The following is a 21,365-nucleotide window of genomic DNA, read 5'->3' on the forward strand; positions in this document are numbered from 1 at the left end:
GATGTGGAATATTGGGAAACAAAACAAAGGACTAGACAAAACTGCACAAAGACAAACCCTGGGAATATGACTATGGAGGATACCCGAGGCAGAGACTAAAAGATGAGAAATGAGATGGGTCCAGTGAACTCTGGTGAAAGATTATAGGTGTTTTGGTGAAGGGTGTATCACAGTGACACACATCTGAAGAACTGAGAACCTACACCACTAAATCATACATAGTGTTGTAAACCAATGATTCTTCTATTAAAAAATATTACAAAAATAGGGCCTCCCCTCTTGGTGCAGTAATTGAGCGCTGGGCTGTGAAGCTGCCCACAGGCTCTACAGCGCAGGTTCGATCCTGGCTGCTGGCGAGGGTCCCGCATGGTGCAACAGACCTCTCCTGTCGCACCTGCTGCTCCCCTCAGCAGTGTATTTCTTCAGTCTGACTGTTTTGTTCCCCACTCTGTCTCTGGTGAATTCTCTCACCCTCCTGTGCTTCTGACTGTACCCAGTGCTTATATAAATAAATAAATACATAAATCTTAAAAAAATACAAAATAAAGCAAAATAAAAGCTGCCTACTTTGTTCATGACCCCTTGTGAGATACTATGGAGATAGTAGTGAACAAAATGGCCTGATTTTCACGATCTGTATTAGCTTCCTTTTGCTGTTATAACAAACTACCATCAAGTTAGTAGGCTAAGCCAATGCAAATTTTTATGTTACATTTCTGGGCATCAGAAGTCTGAAATGGAATTTATTTGGCTAAAATCAAGATAGCAGCAGGGTTCTGTTCCTTCTGGAATTTTCAGGGCAGAACCCAATTTATTTTATTTTATTTTATTTTTGGTATGTTTTTTAGTTTCTTCAGACTTCCGACATTCCTTGTTGCAAAACACTTCAACATCGGCTTTTGTTATCATAACCTTGTCTCTTCCACTCTACTCCTCTTGGGTTTCTCACTGTCTTCCCCTTATAAAGATTCTTGTGGTGACAATGGATGTACCCAGATAATCCAGGGCCATCTTCTCTCTCAAGTTCCTGAATGCAATCACATCTTTTGCCATTTGAAATAACAGACTCCCAAGTTCCAAGTAGTAAGATGTGGATGCATTTTGGGGAGAGGAACCCTATTTTACCTGCCCTACCATCTAACAGAGAAGAGAGTGATTTCAAAAGCTATCACATGAATTTCCAAATAAGTATAAATTTTGATAGATCAATCACTTATTACAAGGGAAACACTACAAGGCAAATAATTATTTTGTGATCAAGTGAAATTTAAGTGTACATGAAGGAAAACAAGAGTTTATCAGTTGAGTAGTGTACAGAAGGAAGTGTGTTTGAGACAAGTATCTTTGACTACAACCTGAGAGAAAAGTAAGCTTGACTTACGCAAGGAACTAAAACACAGCATGTTTCACCAATATGGACATGAGTTGGGGTGTAAGGCCTCTCTGCAATCTCCAGAGCTTAGGGAATATCAGGTCACAAAGAATCTAGGAGTATCCAAGCTCACACTCCTTATACTAATACTAATGTTTCTGGATATGGTAAATTTTGTAATTATTAAGTACGTCACTTAATATCAACTGCTGTATTTCCAGAGTTAAATTTGAGTACCACCTGTTTCAGATGGGTAGAATATTAGGTTGGTTGTTATTTTTAGATTTACAGCTTTCCTTTGCACATACTTCTTTTCTTAATTATTTTACCTCCCCCCCCCCTTTAAAAATAACATTTGCATGGACTGGTAAATTTTTTCTATAAATCTGTATATACATTTTGTACATTTTCATGAAAAGTATCTTATATCACAAGCCAGTGTTAGTCACCTGCATATGTAGACTTACAAATATTTTTTTTTCCTAAGTATATATGTACATACAGAAGAGTGATGCTTATATGCTCTTGGATAAGCTTCATTTTATATCTACACAGTATGTGGTAACAAATAGCAATTTCATGTAGCAATCATATTCTGGTTTCATAGCAATGACTTTAGAAATGTATAATGACTAATTTGGCTATGCCATCCCCAAGTTTTTTTTTTAATAAACAGCAGTGAATATCCTTGTCTTATCCTCCTACAATTAATCCTTTCTCCCCTTGTGATAAATTCCTAACAATGGAACTTAAGGCCAAAGGCCATTTTTGTTCTATTTCTAATTTATGTTATCCAAATATATTTTATACTCCCAGAGAGTTGTCTTAAAATCATTCTGAACAAATGGTAATTAATTCAAGCCAAAAAAAAAAAAAAAAGGAAAAAGAAGGTCTTCCCTGGTGCCACAAGGGTTAAAACGCAACCTATGAGGCTGTTTGCAGCTGCTGCAGCACGAGTTCAATTCCCAGTCAGCCAGGGAGCAACCCACATAGCACAGCAGACCTCTCCTGGCTTGCCTGCTGCTCCCCTCAGCAGTGTATTTCAGTCAGTCTGCCTGTTCTGTTCCCCACTCTGTCTCTGGTGAATCCTCTCATCCCCTGCGCCTCGAGCCTGTAACCCACCTCTCGTGTGCATAGATCAATAAAATCTTTTTAAAAAAAGGAAAAAGAAAAAAAAATAATGCTTCATTGTTCTGCTTCTGTAGATGCAAGAACAATAATGGTGGGGAAGAAGTGACACTTCACTTAATACACCTGGTTTTAATGAAGTGGCAAAAATCTCTGTTTAGGTAAATGTATCAGTTTTCACTTAGTTATTCAGACCTAAAATTGGACCTCATTCTTGTTGCCTCTCTTCTGCTCATTTCTCACATCTGGTCCATTAGCAAACCCAATTCACTCTGATGGCTTCTCACCTTCACTCTGGGTGCACCCACCCTTGCTGGAGCCACTATCATGACCTTAGCAGTGACCTTTCTGACTTTTCATCTTTGGCTTTTGATCGTTTTTTAATTTATTCTCAACACAGTAGCTATTGCTATTCTAAAAAAAATGTCAGATCTTGTCACCCATTATTCTTCTTCTTCCTCCTCTTCATCGCCTGCAGCCACCTTAGCCTCCCTTTGTTCCTCGACATGCCATGCAAGCTACCAAGTTGAGAATTTACATTTCCTATTCTGTCTCTAGGCCACTACCTCAATAATGGACCAGCCATGCTTCCGAGTATTTCCAGATCTCTGCTCAAACATCCCCTGGCACCACGCTCCTCCTCAAAAGCTTTCCTTGTTTTGATTTCATAAGCTAATGCCTGGAATTGTGTTTTCTATCAACTTGTATGTATGTTTAGTGTCTGTGTCCTTCACTGGAATATTAGCAATAAGAAGGCAGGTACTTTGATTATATTGTGTGACCAGTAACAGCCTATGAGCAGTCTTCATAAATATTTATTGAATGTGCACAGTTTTTTTAAAAGATTTATTTATTTATGCATACAAGAACTGAGGTACAGGCTAGAGATGTGGGGGGATGGGAGGAGTCACCAGAGACAGAGTTGGGAACAGGACAGACAGATCTACTGAAATACACTGCTGAGGGGAGCAGAGGGTGAGACAGGAGAGGTCTACTGCACCATGTGGGTCAACAACCTGGCCAGGGATCAATCTCATGCTGCAGTGGCTGCGGATAGCTTCATAGTGTTGTGCCTTAACCCCTTGCACCACCAGGAAGGCCCAGATGTATACAATTGTGTATGAACCGAGCATCATTTTGAGATGTTGGACAGGCCAGGTCTGACCCCTAATTCCTTTATTCATCTGGCCACAGATATTCTTGGGCATTGAATAATCTAATGCTTCTGAATTGTACATAGTGGTTTAGTAAAGATATGTCCTGCAAATGATTAACATTAGCATACATTTCAAATGTCAAGTATGGTGCTTGGAGGAAAGCTGGAAATAAGCATATCTAGTTTCTTTGAAAGGCAAGGACTGGGGAAAGTATTTGCTCTAGGGACTAGTTTGATTTTAAATCCCTAAAGCATGTGTCAACATTTAATATTGTACCTTTATATAAGTATCTTGAAGTATGTGTGTTGCATGCATGCATATTTAATTAAAAACAATAGCTAATATGGTTTGAAAAGGCTTTGCAAGTATGTTGGGAGCCTATGGAACAGGAGATGATAGTTTTCTAACTGCAGATTAAAAAGTTGAAGAAATACTTTATTTCATGTATCTTAAACTTAGCTTTATCCTCTGTATTGGCTCCAAATTCTCCTGTCGGGGGCACTTGAGACCCTGCTTCCCGCAAGTTTGATGGAGATCAGAGGCATGTTTTGAGAACTACTAAATGCAGCGCTGGATAATTTTGTACAGCAGTCAGAGGAGGTCTGCATCAGTTCTTAGCCACCCACAAAGCTAATTAAATTTACCCATGTGAAAAGCAAACACCCACCCCAGTTATTTTGAGCTAACTTGCTGAAATACTGGTTAGTTCCTTCTGCATCTCAGCACTTCCCCACCCCAAATCCATAGGAGTCCAGTACATCACCAAGAGGTCAACAGAAACCATTGCTCCTTTGAAAATCACCAGAGAAATTCTTCAAAAAAAAGTCTAATATTCTTGTGTACTTCCTATAGTAAATTTAATACAGCCTTAAAACTTTGTTCTGTCTGTCTTCTGTGGACTAGACAGTTGAAAGAACTTGATCTGTGAAGTGAGGTAGCCCTGGGGAGGTGGATGCTTCATTTTCCAATTTATGTGACCTTGGCAAAGTCATTAAGTCTCTTGGCAAATTCATTAATCTCTTTATACCACATTCGAGAGGAATACTAGAACCTCCATCATAGGATCAGTGTGAAAATTAAGTGAGTGTATATATGTAAGGATTTACATATATTAAATAAATCTATGATAGTTGCTTAACACAATGTTATTTTTTCATGCATAAAACAAAACTTTTAACACCATCTCTTCAGATGTATGTTGCATAGCACACCCACCATCAAGGCACCCATGGTCCTCCACCATTGTCCTCTGGACTCTCTACCACTCCCCTCCCCTTTGTAGTCTCAATTTCCTTTTTTTTTTTAAGATTTATTTATTCATGCATACAAGAACTGGGTACAGGCCAGATGTGTGGAAGGGTGAGAAGATTCACCAGAGACAGAGTGGGGAACAGAACAGGCAGATTGACTGAAATATACTGCTAAGGGGAGCAGCGGGCGAGACAGGAGAGGTCTGCCATGCCGTGTGGGAATCTCCCCAGCTGGCAGGAATCAAACCCGCACTGCAGAGGCTGTGGACAGCTTCACAGCGCTGCGCTCAACCGCTGCGCCACCACAGGAGGCCCTCAATTCAAGACTTTTCAGTTAACTAGCAGAGAATGGACTTGAGTAGGACAAAAATTGAAGGGGTCCTGTCTGACCTCTGTTATTAGCACGTGAGAACAAGTGTGTTGGTTGAATAGTGTCCTCAGAATGATATGTCTTAGTCCGGATCCAAGTCACAGCCTGTGACTGTGACTTCCAACGACAATAGGGTCTTTGCAGATGTCATTAGATTCAGGAACTCAGAATGAAATCATCTGTATTGGAGATGGACCCTAAATCCAGTGATTGGATTTATAAGAGAAAGAAGAGGGGGGATTAAGACAGAGAGACACACAGAGCATAAAGCTGTGTGATGATGGTGGCAGAAATGGAGGGAAACATCTACAAGGAAGGAACTTCCAGCTCCCATTCCAGAAGCTGCCACAGTTAGGAGAGAGGTGTGGAATATGGCTCCCAAAGGAGCCAGTCTTGGCAAACGTTGATTTTGCACTACTGGCCTCCAGAATCATGAGAGAATGACTTTTTCAGATTTTTAAGGAACCAAAATTATGGTAATTTGTCAGGTCATCTCTGGAAAACTAATATAGTCACCAAGCGATCATTTATTGGAAGAAAAGGCAAAAGGCCTGGTTGACAGTCATAGAGTGGTGGCGGATATTAGGGCTAAAGGAGGAAAAGAAACTATCTTCTATAAGTCACAGCAGAAAGGTATGTTTTTATTTGGCAGGGATGTCATTTTCTCATGCTGTGGTTAAAAATGTCCTTAGATTACAAATGTGGAGTAGAGGGGCATCTAAGAAGCAGATCACCCAACAGACTCTGCTTCTGAGTCAGATCACTCTTTTGTGTGATGTTATTCCTAATACAATGGAAGTTTTTAATGCTGTTTTGTTATGAAGTTCATGGACAAAATATCGATTCCTGGCCATGGGCACTGTCTATGTACAGTTTGTATATTCTAGCCATCCCTGCATGGATTTTTTCCTACTTCTCTGGTTTCTTCCCACATCCCAAAGATGTGCTCTTTGGGTTCTAAATTGCCCCATGCTAAGTGTGCCTGTGAATGTGCACTTGTGTGTGTGTGTGTTTGTGTGTGTATGTCTGTGATGGAAGGGTGTCTATGCTGTTCAGGGTGGATCTCCCACCTTGTAACCTGAGCTCCTGGGATCGGCACCCAGTTACGCATCACCCTGAACTGGAATTAGTGGATTGGAAAAAGAAAGATTGGATTTTTGTTCTTGTTAGATGTATTTTGCATCTTTATCTAGACATTTGGTGACGTTATTGTGACCAGAAATATGCCAAGGAACTTAACTCTTGTTAAGTTGACCAATGGACCATGTCATCTTTCTCATCATGTCCTCTTATTTATAGCTGTTAGCCCATGGTTAAATTGATTATATCTTTTCATATACAGTTATAGTTTCGAGAATCGTTAAATGAAGACTTGCTGTGCTTTACCATTTGTCTACAATATAGTAGTACTAATAGTTTCCATAATGAGTATCCTGAAGTAGAGTCACTACTTTAATACAAAAAGTTTATCCTACTTACCTGAAAAACTGTTGCAGACAAGGAGACACATACCTACGGGATATGTAGAGTGATATATTTAAGTAGAATGAAGGGAATTTGAGGATGAGGCAATTATTTGCCCTGATGTTTCCCAGATGATAACAGAGATGTTAGTGTTTATTGAGTTTCTAATATAAGCAGAGTTCCTAGGTTATAGGTTTTACATCTGTGTAGTCTGATTATTGCCATATTCTACAAGTACTGATATAACTGCATTATTAAAGATGACATGATATTAATATTTGCATATATTAATAATTACATCTATTATAATTAATAATTAAATATATTAATAGTTAAATTTTAAAGATGAAGTGTCTGAGGCTTAGAGAGATCCAGTCACCTCCCAACTGGTTAATATTACATCAAAATCAGATTTACATATTTAGCCATTTTCTAAGTAACTGGAAAAGCTACAATTTGAACTCAGATCTTTCTGTCTGAATCAGTGTAATTTTGTAACTATGGCTTTCTCCAATGCCACCAAAATGGATTTTCCTGATTGCTCATGGTGTTTGATGGACACAGATCTACTATTTCAAATGTTGGCGATAAAGGCCAAACAGTGCCATTTATGATTATGGGGCAGATGACAGTGGAGTGGAAGAGAAGTGGCTCTTCTCATTCCTACTTGATTTCTCAGACACATCCTCTATGTTGGTAGCACCTACAGTTGGCATAAGACAAAGACAATTGACCATGTCATCTTTCTCATCATGTCTTCTTTCCAAGCCAGACCGCCTTCTCCCTGGTGATCCCCAGCTGACACTCTGACTTGGTCCAGTTATTAAACACTAATTAGATTGACACTTTGCTCTACTTCTAGTTCAAGTTTTAATAAACTGTTCTCTCCTCTCTCTGTGTTTTCCTTGACATTCCAGACAGGGTCATCCCCTTCTTGCTGAGGCTTGATCTCTCAGTGGGGCGTGCTGTGACTGTGGGGGAGGCAATTTAGATGAAGGGCGAGAAGAGCTGAAGCCCCTCAGGGTAATAAACATCTTCCTTAAAAGGAGAAAGATTAAAAAGTAAAAGGAAGCAGATCCACTTCACTGACACTGCCCACTTGTTTCTCACAGGGCATTCTGGATCTCACACATTGTAATTTGACTATTAAAATATCAGCAGTGTGGTCTCTGGGCTCAATTAATTTGAAAGTACTTCTGGATGAATCACTTAGGTATTGTTTTATCCTTCGCCTCCAAGCTATCATCAGGCTTCCACCTCTGTGAGCTTTCTGATACTGTTAGCCTCCCTTATTGTTTGGTCCCCAAATATGTTCCCTTTCAATTAAAAGACAGCAAATTCATGATCCACACTTTAGCTGTGATAAACCCTTTCCAGGCCATACTTATTAGACAGAAGGTGATGATTTCTTTTCTAGGACTAGGAATTTTCTGCATGTGTGACTCTGAATATTTTGTTTTCATTTTTCTTTCTATGTGTTTTTCTTAGATATCTGTGATTATGTCAAAACAAGTCTCAGATGATCATTTTAATATTTTTTCAAGTTACAGATGGATCTTATTATTATAATCATCAGTACCAGGCACTGGGGAATCAGGAATATGCAAGTTTCATTTTCATATCAATAATTGCATCAATAACTCACATTCTGAATAAGTTATTATTAGTCTGATGGGATTTATTGATGAGTACTGGAAGTGGTATTTTACACTAGAATTATTACTTGCGAGTAGCTATGTAGATAAAGATATCCTGATAGTCAAAGACCCATTTTTAGACCAGATAAAAGTGCTACTGTGGGGCCTCCCCTGGTGGTGCAGCGGTTGAGTGCTGGGCTGTGAAGCTTTCCCCAGCCTCTGCAGCGCTGGTTCGATCCCCGGCCACCAGCAAGGGTCCCGCCCACATGGCCCGCAGACCTCTCCTGCCACCCGCTGCTCCCCTCAGCAGTGTATTTCGTCAGTCTGCCTGCTCTGCTCTCCCCTCTGACTCTGGTGAATTTTCTCTCACCCTCCCGTGCTTCTGACTGTACCCAGTGCTTGTATAAATAAATAAATAAATCTTTAAAAAAAAAGACTTTATTAAAAAAAAGTGCTACTGTGCATTAAGTACCACACAGAGTAATGTGGGAGATTTAAGATAAATTATTAAAAATAGATTATGATTGTCTTACATATGCATGCATGTATTGCCCAAAGTGCATTCCATTAGTTACATATTGTTTCATAGCAATATTAGTGCAGTTCTAATGGTTAAAGTGTGCAATTAGTTATCTCACAGGTTCTGTAGTTCAAAATCCAGGCACAACTGAGCTGAGTTTACTACTCCTGTGTCTCCCATAAGGCTGCAATCAAGGTGTCTGCAGGGCTGAGGTTGTATCTAGGGTTCAGTTGGGGAACGGCCCACTTCCACTTAGTTACTAGGTCTGTGGGCTATTGTGGGGAAGGTTAATACTGCAGAGCATGGCAGGGAACTAGCAAGTCTGGGGCCCTTTAAGAGAATAGCATTAGCCTGAGACGGAGAAAGACAAATATTAGATGATTTCACTCATGTGGAATATAAAAAACAAGCCAAAGAAATAGACAAAAACAAACCAAACACTTGAAATCTGACTGCAGAACTGAGGATCCCAGAAAGGGAGGGTTGTGGATGCTGAGGGGGGAGACTGCTCAGTGGAATAAGGTAGAAGCTTGCTGTTGGGTTTGGAGGTGGGTGTGGTATTATGGCATTCATTTGTCGAGGTGTTAACCTGTATCCCTTAAACATATGGAGTACTTTAAGTCAATGAAGCCAACATTACATCAAAAAATATAATTTAAAATCATAAATAAATCAGAATTGCTTTAACTGTGCCTTATAAGAAATCACAACACAGACCTAAAAATTTTGACAATGTGTAGGATAGCTAAGTGTTCAGCATTAGTTTTGTGCAAATTTAAAAACTAAATGTGTTTGCACAGCCACAGTAACAGGAGACTGAGGCAGCCTTGGCATGATATAGTGGCTATAAGTAAAGAAAATGAAATTCTTCAAGAACACAGTTTATGGCAGGGGATATTTGAATATTATTATTATTATTTTAATTTTATTATTTCTCTTTCTCCCCCTACTAATATAAGTAACTAAAATTTTAAGTACTTACAATATTCCAGGTATTTGATTATCAATTATCTTATTTTTATCCTTATAAGTAAGGCCCAATTAATGGGATACTATTATTTAATAGATAAACTGAGAATTATGTGGTTGTATAACTTACCTAAAATTACAGAGTGAGCAAAGGTGGAGCTAGGCTTTTGTGTGTGTGTGTGTGTGTGTGTGTGTGTGTGTGTGTGTGTGTATGTGTAGAAAAATTGGGGTGCAGCCCAGAGGTGCTATGTAGGTAAGATGATTCAACAGAGACAGAATGGGGAACAGAACAGGCAGATTGACTGAAATCCACTGCTGAGGGGAGCAGTGGGCAAGACAGGAGAGGTCTGCTGTGCCATGTGGATTAACTCCTTGGTTGGGTATCAAACTCAGGCCTTAGTGGTGATAACGTGCTGAGACTTAAGCTCTAGGACACTGGGGCGGCTCAGAACCTAGGAGGCCTAGGATTTTAAGTCCTCCTTGTTCAAAAATACGATATTGCCAATCTGCACACATAGCATACCAAACAAATGGAATTTGATGCAGCTAAAATAGCATTTAAACAGAATCCAGAAAGCAGATTTTTTTTTGGTAGCAGTAGTATTACAAAGTAATCACACAGTTGCTATGATTTATCACTTGGTTTCAATTTTGTGTATTTGCAACCAGCCTGGCAATGAAGATTTTATTAATATTTTCCTTTATTAAATGATCAGACTGAGGTTAGGGGATTGTCACTTCTCTAAGGTTACAGTGTATGTTTGGAACTGTGTGTATCTAGTTTAGAAGTTACTCACATTCTTTACTGTACCAAGCAGGCCCTTGTTTTTAAAAAAGGAGAGAAAGGAATCTTAAGGAATTCATGTGCCTAATGGAAATGACTTATAGTAATAGGGACTTTCTGGATTCACATGCAGGATAGATATTAATGTCACTTGAAAGAGGCTATCAATATGTACTTTAAGTTACAGTGGTTTTCATGCCAAGTCACTCTCTTCTTTTCAGTAAAGCTGGGTGTAAAAGTATTATCTGTGAACAGCTAGATACTACCATTTCGAGTGCTAAAGGAAATGCAGAGTGAAAGCCAAGAACAAATGGAATTTAAGGGCTGGCCCAGTGCATGTTGAGTGGATTAGCCTTTGTGAATTGTTTACTGGACTGTTTTATATATTGCTTTCTACAGTACTTACACTGTTGGGCAAAAATGGTCATCCACTTTCTCTCCCAAGTGGTGAAATTCTCCTTGAACCAACACAACAACATGCATATATTTCATATCAATCATTTGTCATTCAGTTATGCATTTGCCTAAATTAGATCATTATTAAGCAAGGAGAAAACAAGAGAAAGGAGACTTGTTCTTACAGGCCACTGATGGAGAGACTGATTTTGGCACCAAAAGAAGTCAATCATTTGCATTTTCCTGTGTAGGGGACTTAAAGCAAGAGATGCAAATTCCATTAAGAGGATTTTAAAATCAAGATAAAGCTTTTTTCTTTTGCACCTCTGTCTCTAGAAATGAATTTTGAGTGAACCTGTAAAGTATTAAAAGGACACCTAATCACATTTCATTTCTATTTAATTTTGTCTTCATTCCTCCCATTCCAATAGCTCTGTCACATTTATTCTTTGTGAATAATTAAAATAAATAGAACTTTCAAAATACAAGTTTCTATGTTCCTACTTTTGCCATTGAACCATTTCTCCCAAGAATAAGAGTGGGAAAGTCAGGATTATATACTTTATTAGGTTTATGTTTAATTACAGCCACATAAATCTATCAGAATGAAACAAATATAAACCCTTTTTATATCCTCAAGGACTGCAGATATTGATAAGCTTTGAAATGGGACCCAGAGATAACTACCATATCTCAGCAAAGTTGTAAAATGCCAGGAATCCAAGCCCTATGTCATAGGATATTTGTCCTTGACTAATTAAAGTAAGTGTTGCACTTGATATCCCTCCCCCATATGCCATCTATTTATATAATTTCAATCTTCATTGATGATTATGGTGATAATTTCATGGTCATATAGAAGAAATTTGTTGGACAAAAACTGAACAAACTCTGCCCCAGTGAGTAAGTATTAGTTGTTTAGGGTTGTCATTCATGAAGGAAAGTTTTATCATCATTTTCCTTAACTCTTTATCCCAGCTACTCTGGGATATAGCTAAGCAAAATAATTGATATTCTCAGATGATGCATCTCATATACCAAATCTTGGGAGTCATGTACAATAAAAATTAAGTATTAAACACATAATAATTTTTAGGGTCCTCCTTGGTGGGGCAAGGGGTTAAATCTCAGCACTATGAAGTTATTGGCAGCCACTGCAGCACCAGTTCGATCCCATGCAAGGGATCTACCCCCCTGGTGCAGCAGACCTCTCCTGACTCACCCACTGCTTCCCTCAGCAGTGTATTTAAGTGGATCTGCCTGTACTGCTCCCCACTCTGTGTCTGGTGAACCCTCTCACCCCCCCCACACCTCTGGCCCACAGCCCACTTCTTGTATGCATAAGTAAATAAAAATAAATCTTAAAAAATAGGCTATCACTCTTCTTTGAACCAAGACAGACCTATTTTTAAAATCCAAAACATTATTTTCAGATTGAATGTCCAACATAATCCATTATTCTGATGAGAAAATGTAACGTTGCTATTTATTTTCAGACAGTCATTTCTTTCTCCTGCATTTCTTTCTGTTTCTTCTTCCGCATTTCTTTCTGTTTCTTCTTCCTTCTTTTTTTAAGATTTATTTATTTATTTATACAAGCACTGGGTACAGTCAGAAGCGTGGGAGGGTGAGAGAATTCACCAGAGCCATAGCGGGGAGCAGAACAGGCAGACCTGCGAAGCACACTGCTGAGGGTAGCAGCGGGCGCGGCAGGAGAGATCTGCGTGCCATGTGGGACCCTCGCTGGTGGCCGGGGATTGAACTGGCACTGCAGCAACTGTGGGCAGCTTCACAGCCCAGTGCGCCACTGTTGCACCACCAGGGGAGGCCCTCTTCTTCCTTCTTCTTTTAGTAATACTCATTAATATTGTTTAATTTGAAGTGACAAGATTGGTAAGCTTCTGCTCTTGTATTCCTTCATTAATTTATACCTATTTTCTTCTGCTGTGAGGACAAAATTCTCATATTAATTTGAAGCTTCCTTATCTCTCATTTCAGTCTCCTCACCCAACTGTGTTTCCTCATTCTACCAGTCAACCCCTGCTTTAACAAGCTTCACTTTTTGCTGTAGCACCATTAGCTTCCTTGGTTGACTATTTGGGTTACATTGGCAGTTTCATTTTTTTTGAAGCCTGATTTTCTCATCTGCAAAGTGGGCAGAATAACATTCTTGAACTTTCAGTTTTATTTTGGGGCCTAATAAAGAGTATAAAGAGATATTGTATACTCCAAAGTATCAAATATTAGGCATTAAACTATATCAATAATTGTCATTCCTACTTGTAAGGTGTTTGGTCATTTTTTTGAACATTCTCTTCTTTCATTGTATCTTTGCTTCTTGATTCAACTGCGTGTTCTTTAGGAGTAGAATCAAAGCCTTAGGATAACGTAGTGAAACTGCCGCTGGGATGTCTACCCTGATATCTGACATAGGGAAAATATCTCTTGCTTGATTATTTCTCATCTCTCTCTCTCTCTCTCTCTCTCTCTCTCTGTGTGTGTGTGTGTGTGTGTGTGTGTGTGTGTGTGTTTGGTGATATAATACCAAGAGTTTTCATTAACCTCTTACTACACTAAGATTGAGCATGAGAATGTGAGTCTAGAGGCACAAGTGTATGTAAGTGACTTTCTCTGATACTGAAAACAGTGTTCTTGCTACTAACTTCCATATATCCATATATCAAGATTTTGAGCCATTCACTACCATCTTAGACTCTTATTAAAAGGACATCCATATGTATCAGGTTTATTTTATAATGAGCATCTGTTATATTTATGCTATTATATAGCAGGCTCTTAAATAAATACACAGGTTTTATTACAATGGTGATGGAAATCAAAGAATCCCAGGGGAATGTTGAAAGAAATATTATTCAAAGACTTTCTTTTCTTTGTTTAAAGCCCCTGGAACCTATGGACAGCATGAAGAGAGGAACTACTATACTTTTTCATAAAATATAAATATCACATGCAGAGTCTGCATGATAGACAAAGAAACTTCATGGAGATTGTGTGAATGACATCTTTCTAGGCTCTAAACTCATTTCACAGTACTATCTTTTCCCCAGTCCCGTGGCTAACCTCTCCAAGTTTGTTGTGTTGCTTTACTATTCATTCTTGTGTATATTGATAAATATACTATTCATTCTTGTGTATATTGATAGATATTGTCATTCAATGATTCATGCATTCAATATTCATTGAGTCCCTATGATGTAATAAATACTGTGATTGGTCTCAATCAATAAGTACTTTTAAGTACCCTGGGAAGAAATAGTTGACTGTTACCTGAATCTTATATTGATGTTCTACCACCAGGATCCTCCTTTTCTGCATATTCAAGTTTTATTTCACTCCATGTGCAAGAGGAATATAATTTTTTTTCCAGCACACCAGACCTTGGTGTAGTCTTGATTAAAACTGAGAGTTAATTTTCTCTTTTGATTTTTTTAACTCACTTTATCTAAAACCCACCCCCTTTCCACATATCCATAGAGGGATTTTACAGAATCTATGGTAATATGTATAAATTATTAGCTTTAGCTAATACCATTTTTTTGATGTCAGAGAAGGAAAATTATATTTTAGACTATTTTTATTGGTAGTATAATTGTTCCCAATCCTTACACTAATGATGTGATGTTGTAATGATGAAAACATAGATACTGATTCTTTTTTGAGCTGTTTCTGAGATAGAGAATCAATAATAAATGTTGATGTGGGAGAGCTTGTTTACTCCCAAGAGTAGAGGCTTCACTTGCACTGAAAAATATATTTTCAAACACAACAGTTTTGGGGAGTAAATTTCACTGCTGACACAACTGATGTTTGAAACCTCAGGTATAGGTGAGGGATGGAAATGTACTGGTCTTAGATATTACTTCCTGTTTAGCCAAAGCATGGGAGGCTTTTCTTTTTTTTTTTTTTTTTTTTTTTTTTTTATCTAGAGAGTTCATTAGGAAGCATATAAAGAAACATGACAGTAAGAGACAGTGTAATATGTTAAGATAATGTGATGTGAAAGCAATTGAACAAGAAAGATGATGACAGAATACCATGCAGAATTTTCCCCAAGGAAAACACTTATATTCTCAGGCCCAGACCTGAGTGCTGGGCTCTGTCACTGAGCTCTTGAGAATCATGTGGGTGGTTTTGCTAATAGACCATGTGGGTGGTTGTAGGTCACAGCTGCTGTTACTTAGGAACCATTTTAAGATAACCTATATTGTATATTTTGCACCAAATGGACAATTGATATAAATTGTTGAATACCTAAAGTAACAAATAAATAATGATACAAATAAGGATTTCCTTTGTTTAATTGAAACACAGATTAGTCACTGTCTGGTATATGCTAAGTGTTTCATCATCCTAAATTCAAACAGGATAATGCAAAATGAATTAGAAGAGAAAAGTGTGTCTGTACCAAACTGAAATAAAAGTCAATTTTGCTCAGCTCAACTCATCATTTTGGTACTTGGGAGCATTCATTGTTTAAAATGTATTCAACACCACTATGTTATTTTTTTTTTAAATTCTTTTAAATCAACTATGCATCTTCAGTTCAGATGACCTATCAGCAAGCTTTTTTTCTATATATTGCCAGAAATAAATATTTTACGCCAAGCATTTGGTGTCTGTTGCAACTGCTCACCTCTGCTGTTAGACTGCTTCTGCAGCCATAGGGATACACAAGTGAATGGGGTGACTGTGTCTGTGGAAAGCACCTTTCATTTTTGAGTAAAGTAGACCACCAAGACAGATTTGACCTCCATCCCACTTTTTGCCAAAACCCTAGGTTAGCAGGTCAAATAGCTTACCCGATCTGTTATGAAAAAAAATGGCAGCCTCCTGCCCTCACTATTTCCCACTCTTTGCAATCTCTCTCTTTCACTTATTTGAGTGTGTTTTTTCCAAAACTGATATCCATATTTTTAAAGAACATGCTTATATGCTGAGATTTTATCTTTGACATTTATGTATTACTGATTGATTTGCATAGAAGATGAGGATTCATCTCCCTTTTTGAACTTCCCCCAGCTCACTCCTGAATGCATGTTTCATTCCCTCCAAATATTTTTATTTTACTAAGATCACTGTCTAGGCTTGACTTTATTTTGCTTTGTCAATGCTGTTCATACAGAAACATGATGACTGTGGCCTCACTGCAGAGCTGGCTGACCACGCTATTTCTTAAAGGGATTTTGGATGTCAGACTCTTTAGATCTTTCCTCTTGTGTTTTTCAGAGTTCCTCAGAGTAGGATCTGTTGTTGATAGCTCTCTGGGAGGTATATTCAGCCACTAGAGTTCTAAGGAATAGGCTCATAGCCACATAAACCCCAGTTTGACTGGGAGATGTCTCTTTTATAACATGTTCCAAAATAAATAATTACAAATGACACCCTATTTCATTATCTAAAGTGTCCCAGATTGGGTAGTAAATTACAAGACCACCCTACCTAGCAGCTAAATAAGGAAGAAATGTTGGGTATCTCTGCATCAGTGCATTCAACTCTAAACTTCCTTTACCTATCCTATTTTCCAAGCCATTAACACTCAGTTAACTTACTTTCTCAGTTTTCAGCTTGAGCTTGGTACTCCACTTTCAACTGTGTCTGGAGTCTCCCAGGGCAGAGACCCTCTGTTTGTGCAGGTGAAATACTAATCATGTGTCATCTTTTGCCCTTAAAGAGAAAGGGAAAGAACAAGTCTGTGATGACTAACAGAGGATCCAGCAGCTTTTTATTTACACAGACATTCAATACATTTTCCTGGCTTTAGTCTCTGCATTAAAACCTAAGGCTTCTGGACTATAGGGAGTTCTGTGGCATAAATCAGGCTGCTTATCCATGTTCACTAATACCACTGGGGAGTCAGCCTTTTCAATTCACTCATCAGTTGCTACTTGTCTGTTTTCTAGCTTCCTAAATTTTGGCTTTATGACCTCTCATTCCCTATTTGCTTTGTAGATTATTGCCTTTTTATAAAGAACAATATATATCACACAGTATTGCATATGTCACACTGTCCTTTGTGGGTGTCTCAAGTGCCTTTGTGGGTTTTGGGATGAGGCAGAGGAAATTCATGTCTATACTTGACCCAGCGCCCTTAGTGGAAATCATACAATTGCAGTTTCTCAACCTGCCTGCTTATTTCTCATCTTTATGGGTAGAAAGAGATGCTCATCATCCCATCCTCTTATTCATTTCAGAAATGTCATTTTCAATCCCCCCTTAGTTTTTGCTTGGTTTCAAATTACCTGATTGTTTTCAACTTACTTCACACATCCTATTTTCTGAGCCACTAATTTTCCTTGGGACTCTTAAGAACCTTTTTGACTTCTCCTTAGCTTCTAAGTTGTAATATCAAGAAAAAGGCAAGGTATCTTTGCATTATGTATTTTGGGGAAGAAGTACAATCTAAGATATATGTAGAGAAATAATTAATAGTAGCTAAATGACTAAGTGAAAGGGATTCTATTTCTATGAATAGGTCCTATTTTCCCCACTTAATAAATGATATGACCACTCTCCATAAGGGTTAATAAATTTGCCCAAAATTACATGACCATGGAATAACAAATGTGGAAGCTGAATGCAGGGGTCTTTGTATTAGATAGACCAAAGTCAACTCTTTTCATTGCACAATTGAATTCACTTCATATTAATTGAAAATGAAAATGAGACTCATAAAAACCAGTAGGCTTATAATCGAGTAACACTTAATCATTTAAAAAGCATAGATCGTCTTTACCACATTTGAATTTTTGCAAAATATCATAAAGTAAGGTTGTGATTATTATAGATTGCAAAAAAGAAAAGTAAAGGTTAGATATGGATAAATGCATAGTTCAAGGATACATACTAAGTTATAGGGAATAATCTAGAACCCAGATCATATGACTGGCACCCTGAGACTGTTCTGCTAACCTCACAATAGGATAACTTCATGGACACATATGGTTATGTCCAGTGGGACACAGAATGAAATCAGGCCTAAACTGTACTTACGCCTATCTATTCAATCAATGTTTACTTTATATATCCCAGATTGTCAGTCCTAAATGTAAAATCTGAAGAAAATAAAAGATTCAGAATCTAGTTATATTGTAATATCAAGTGTCCAGATGGATTTAATGAAAGGTGAGATCACAATAAATTAATCTGGTCCTGTGTGCATTTTCAAAATCTATAGGAAATATAAAAAACCATAAGAATAATGTAATTTCTAGGTAGTCTGACAGCATAATTGTGTCAAGAGAAAATAGCAAAAGTAATGTGTGTTTATTCTTTGTTTTACAAGAAAAGTAATAAAAAGTACTAGAAGGGAGTTTGGGAATGTTCTTTATATGTGGCTATCAAGGTGAATTTTTGACCAGTCCAGGGTTAACTTGGACTAGTCCAGTTTACTTCAATTTGAAAAATTTGACTCCCAAGACTTAAGGATCATTTTATATAAATTTTCAATACCCTCAGTGAAATCACTTGTTTGCCACTGATCAACCATATGTATTTGGGAAATATACACTAAAAATATGTCTCACTCCTATGTATTTACCTTGTTATTTCTTCTCTCTATACAAATGCTGAGGTTACAATTTTGGGGTCCTATTGTTTTGTTTACAACTCCAGCCAAGATTGGAAATATTTCAATTTCTAGATTATTTGAACTAGAAGCAATGGAGACATTATCAAAACAGCCATTTCCAGTACAACTAAATTTTATGAGCCAAAGACAAACTTAGTCCAGCATCAAGGCATTCTAATTTCCAGTCTAATGACATACTCCTTTATCTGACAGGCGAACTCTAACATTGCTGTTCATTAGTTAAAACTTGCTTGTTCTATTTAATCACAGTGAAGCTAGTTGATTTTTATGTCAATTTCAGTCCTCCTTAATTCCATTCATTCAACAATTGCTGAATTATTTCCTTCTATAAGGAGTTCCTTATAGTTGGAATACAAACATTTTCTTTTCTTCAGTGGTTATATATTCTATCAGGTTCAAATGACTAACAACAACCACAACAAACAATAATTAGATGAAATTAAAAGATTAGTTTAAGATATATTGGGATGCCCTGTTCAGATGCTTTCCTTATATCATTGGGTAATACTAAAACATTTTAAAGTTGGGTTTTATTCATCAATTTCCCTCACCTAGCCAAGAGACAGGTGGCAGTTTCTTAAAGACCTGGTGAAGGCCAACATATTCCTGCGTCTTTCTTTTGTAGATACCAATTCATTTTGGCTTCATTCCCGTAACTGAAATACTAACCATATCCCAACATGTTTTTCTGAAAAATGTATTAATACATCATGGCTTAATTACCCTGTAAATTATTGCCTAGAAGAGCGGGGATCTGTATATTCCAGTTAAAGTCACCACTAAACCACAAACTTCATATTTCAACAAAATATGCTGAGATCCATGTCCTATTGTTCATTTTTTAATATTGACTGCTGTTTTTTTTTTTCTCTCTTGTCACTCTTTCAGCTTTTTCTTACTCATCCAGAAGTCTTATTTTAGAACTGTGTTCTAACCTAGCTCCTACATCTTTCTCTTCCCTTTTCTTACAGAAAGAGTATTACATTTTAACTGCCGAAATATCAACAAATTGATTTCCAGATTAGAAGAAAGGAAATACTTAGGTATCACACATGTCTTGAAGTGCAGGTCTTGATAAGCTAACTTCATAGGAGAGGTGAGTGCAGTTTCATGGAGAAGATGAGGGATGAGATGGGTTTAGGAAAGTGGCAACAGTAAATATACTGGCATAAAAAAAATCCTGGGTGCAGCACCAGAAAGTCATTTGGAAAGAGCCTGTCACGGGTGCTCACTGTCTTCTGTGTATCTATCTACCCAGGTCCATTCTCCACCTCTGGGGTCCCCTGCCCTCTGACATCCTATTGTCTTTTCCCATATCGACCCCCATGGACAGGAAACAGGGAAGGAGAGCAAGGTGGAGATAAAGCAATAGTCACTACATTTGAGAATTCTATGTTCTAAAATCCCCTACAGATGTAAGGAAGACTAGACAAGGGAGGGCTCCAGGCACCCCTCAGCCCATCCCACCCTCCAACAACATGGGCCTATTAACTGGGAGGGAACCAGTTCCTGCCCCCTGCTCCCCCTGCTGGGGATAAGAGGGTTGGACTGGAGGATCCCTGCTCCCAGCCCCAGGAAAGGGCTCTGGAGACCTGCTGGTCAAGATTGAAGAGAGGACTCCACAGCCCCCACTGAGGGTAGGTAAGGAGTCAGTGTTCACTGATTAGCCAATGAGAAAGGAAAGAGCTCTGAATAGACCTCTCTGGGAATAAGAAAACAGGCTGAGGTGCCAGGACTAGGGATCTGTATATAGATTTAAGGAAGGGGTTTGAAACAAAGGAATTAAACCTTATTGGATGAGAAAGCAAGGTGAGTGGACTTGGCTAGAGTCCATTTACTGCTGCTGATCATGAACACCAGTCAGCTGCAGTTGGCTGCACATGGCTCGTGATCATCTCCAGGGTGAGAATCTCATGGAAGCTGTTTCCGCAGTTACAGGTCAAATTGGACTGGTCTGAAAGTCTATAACTCTTCTTCTCGGTCTGCAACTCCCCTGTTTTCCCCCATAGCAGCCAACTTGATAAGCTGTGGAGAGATTGCTCAGAAATGGCTAAAAATAAAATACGACCAAGGATTTTTATAACAGCAGGTGTCCTGACCAAGAGTCACTTCTTGATTACTAGCCAATGAGAACAGCAATATTTTGCAAAATTTTCTCCAGGAAACCTGTCCTGTCCTTGTCTTGGGACTTTTTTGTTTCAAAGATGACTCGTGTTCTTGTGTTTTTAGATTGCGTACTGAATCATATGTTGTAACTTCCTTTCACCTGGCTTTGCCTTTGTAAGTAGTTCTTTTATTAAAACTTCTCAGATTTACCAAGTTGACAGTGCCCTCTCTCTCCTGTGGGGAATGTGACTGAGTCTCAGCTTCATGGTGACTCTGGCTTTTGAGTTTTGTTTTTTTGTTTCTAATGACCACTCCACATTCTTAATAGTATATTTGCTTTTCATGGTCTCTATATTTCTCATTTCTATTTCCTTTTGGAATGATTGAACCTTATTGCATACAATTGTGTTCTTTCATTTGCTGGGTTGGTTGAGCTGAATTGGAAACTCCATGTGCTAGGCGACTATTTTATCCACAACACCTCCACTGCAAGAATAAGTACCAAATACATCCTAAATGTTCATGTTTGTTGGATATTCAATGATGAATATCCCTCTTAGATTGGTCTCCACCTCTTGCAATTTTTGAAGTATCTATCCCTTT

At 38.2% G+C, this 21,365-nt stretch overlaps 1 protein-coding gene and 1 long non-coding RNA gene across 6 annotated transcripts in view; one reads left to right on the forward strand and one right to left on the reverse strand.

Moving 5' to 3' along the window:
• The window catches only part of LRRC4C (leucine rich repeat containing 4C), a 1,047,300-nt gene that overhangs the window by 159,105 nt on the left and 866,830 nt on the right, over window positions 1-21,365 (forward strand). The window lies entirely within an intron of this gene.
• LOC119254530 (uncharacterized) overlaps window positions 1-21,365 on the reverse strand; it is a 56,857-nt gene that overhangs the window by 1,206 nt on the left and 34,286 nt on the right. The window contains exon 3 of the long non-coding RNA XR_008553456.1: window positions 16,618-16,732. This is a non-coding gene — a long non-coding RNA (uncharacterized LOC119254530). The remainder of the gene's footprint in view (window positions 1-16,617; window positions 16,733-21,365) is intronic.

The sequence above is a fragment of the Talpa occidentalis genome, unplaced genomic scaffold (genome assembly GCF_014898055.3).
Source record: "Talpa occidentalis isolate TD23 unplaced genomic scaffold, MPIMG_talOcc4v2.1 talOcc4.3, whole genome shotgun sequence".
Lineage (NCBI taxonomy): Eukaryota > Metazoa > Chordata > Mammalia > Eulipotyphla > Talpidae > Talpa > Talpa occidentalis.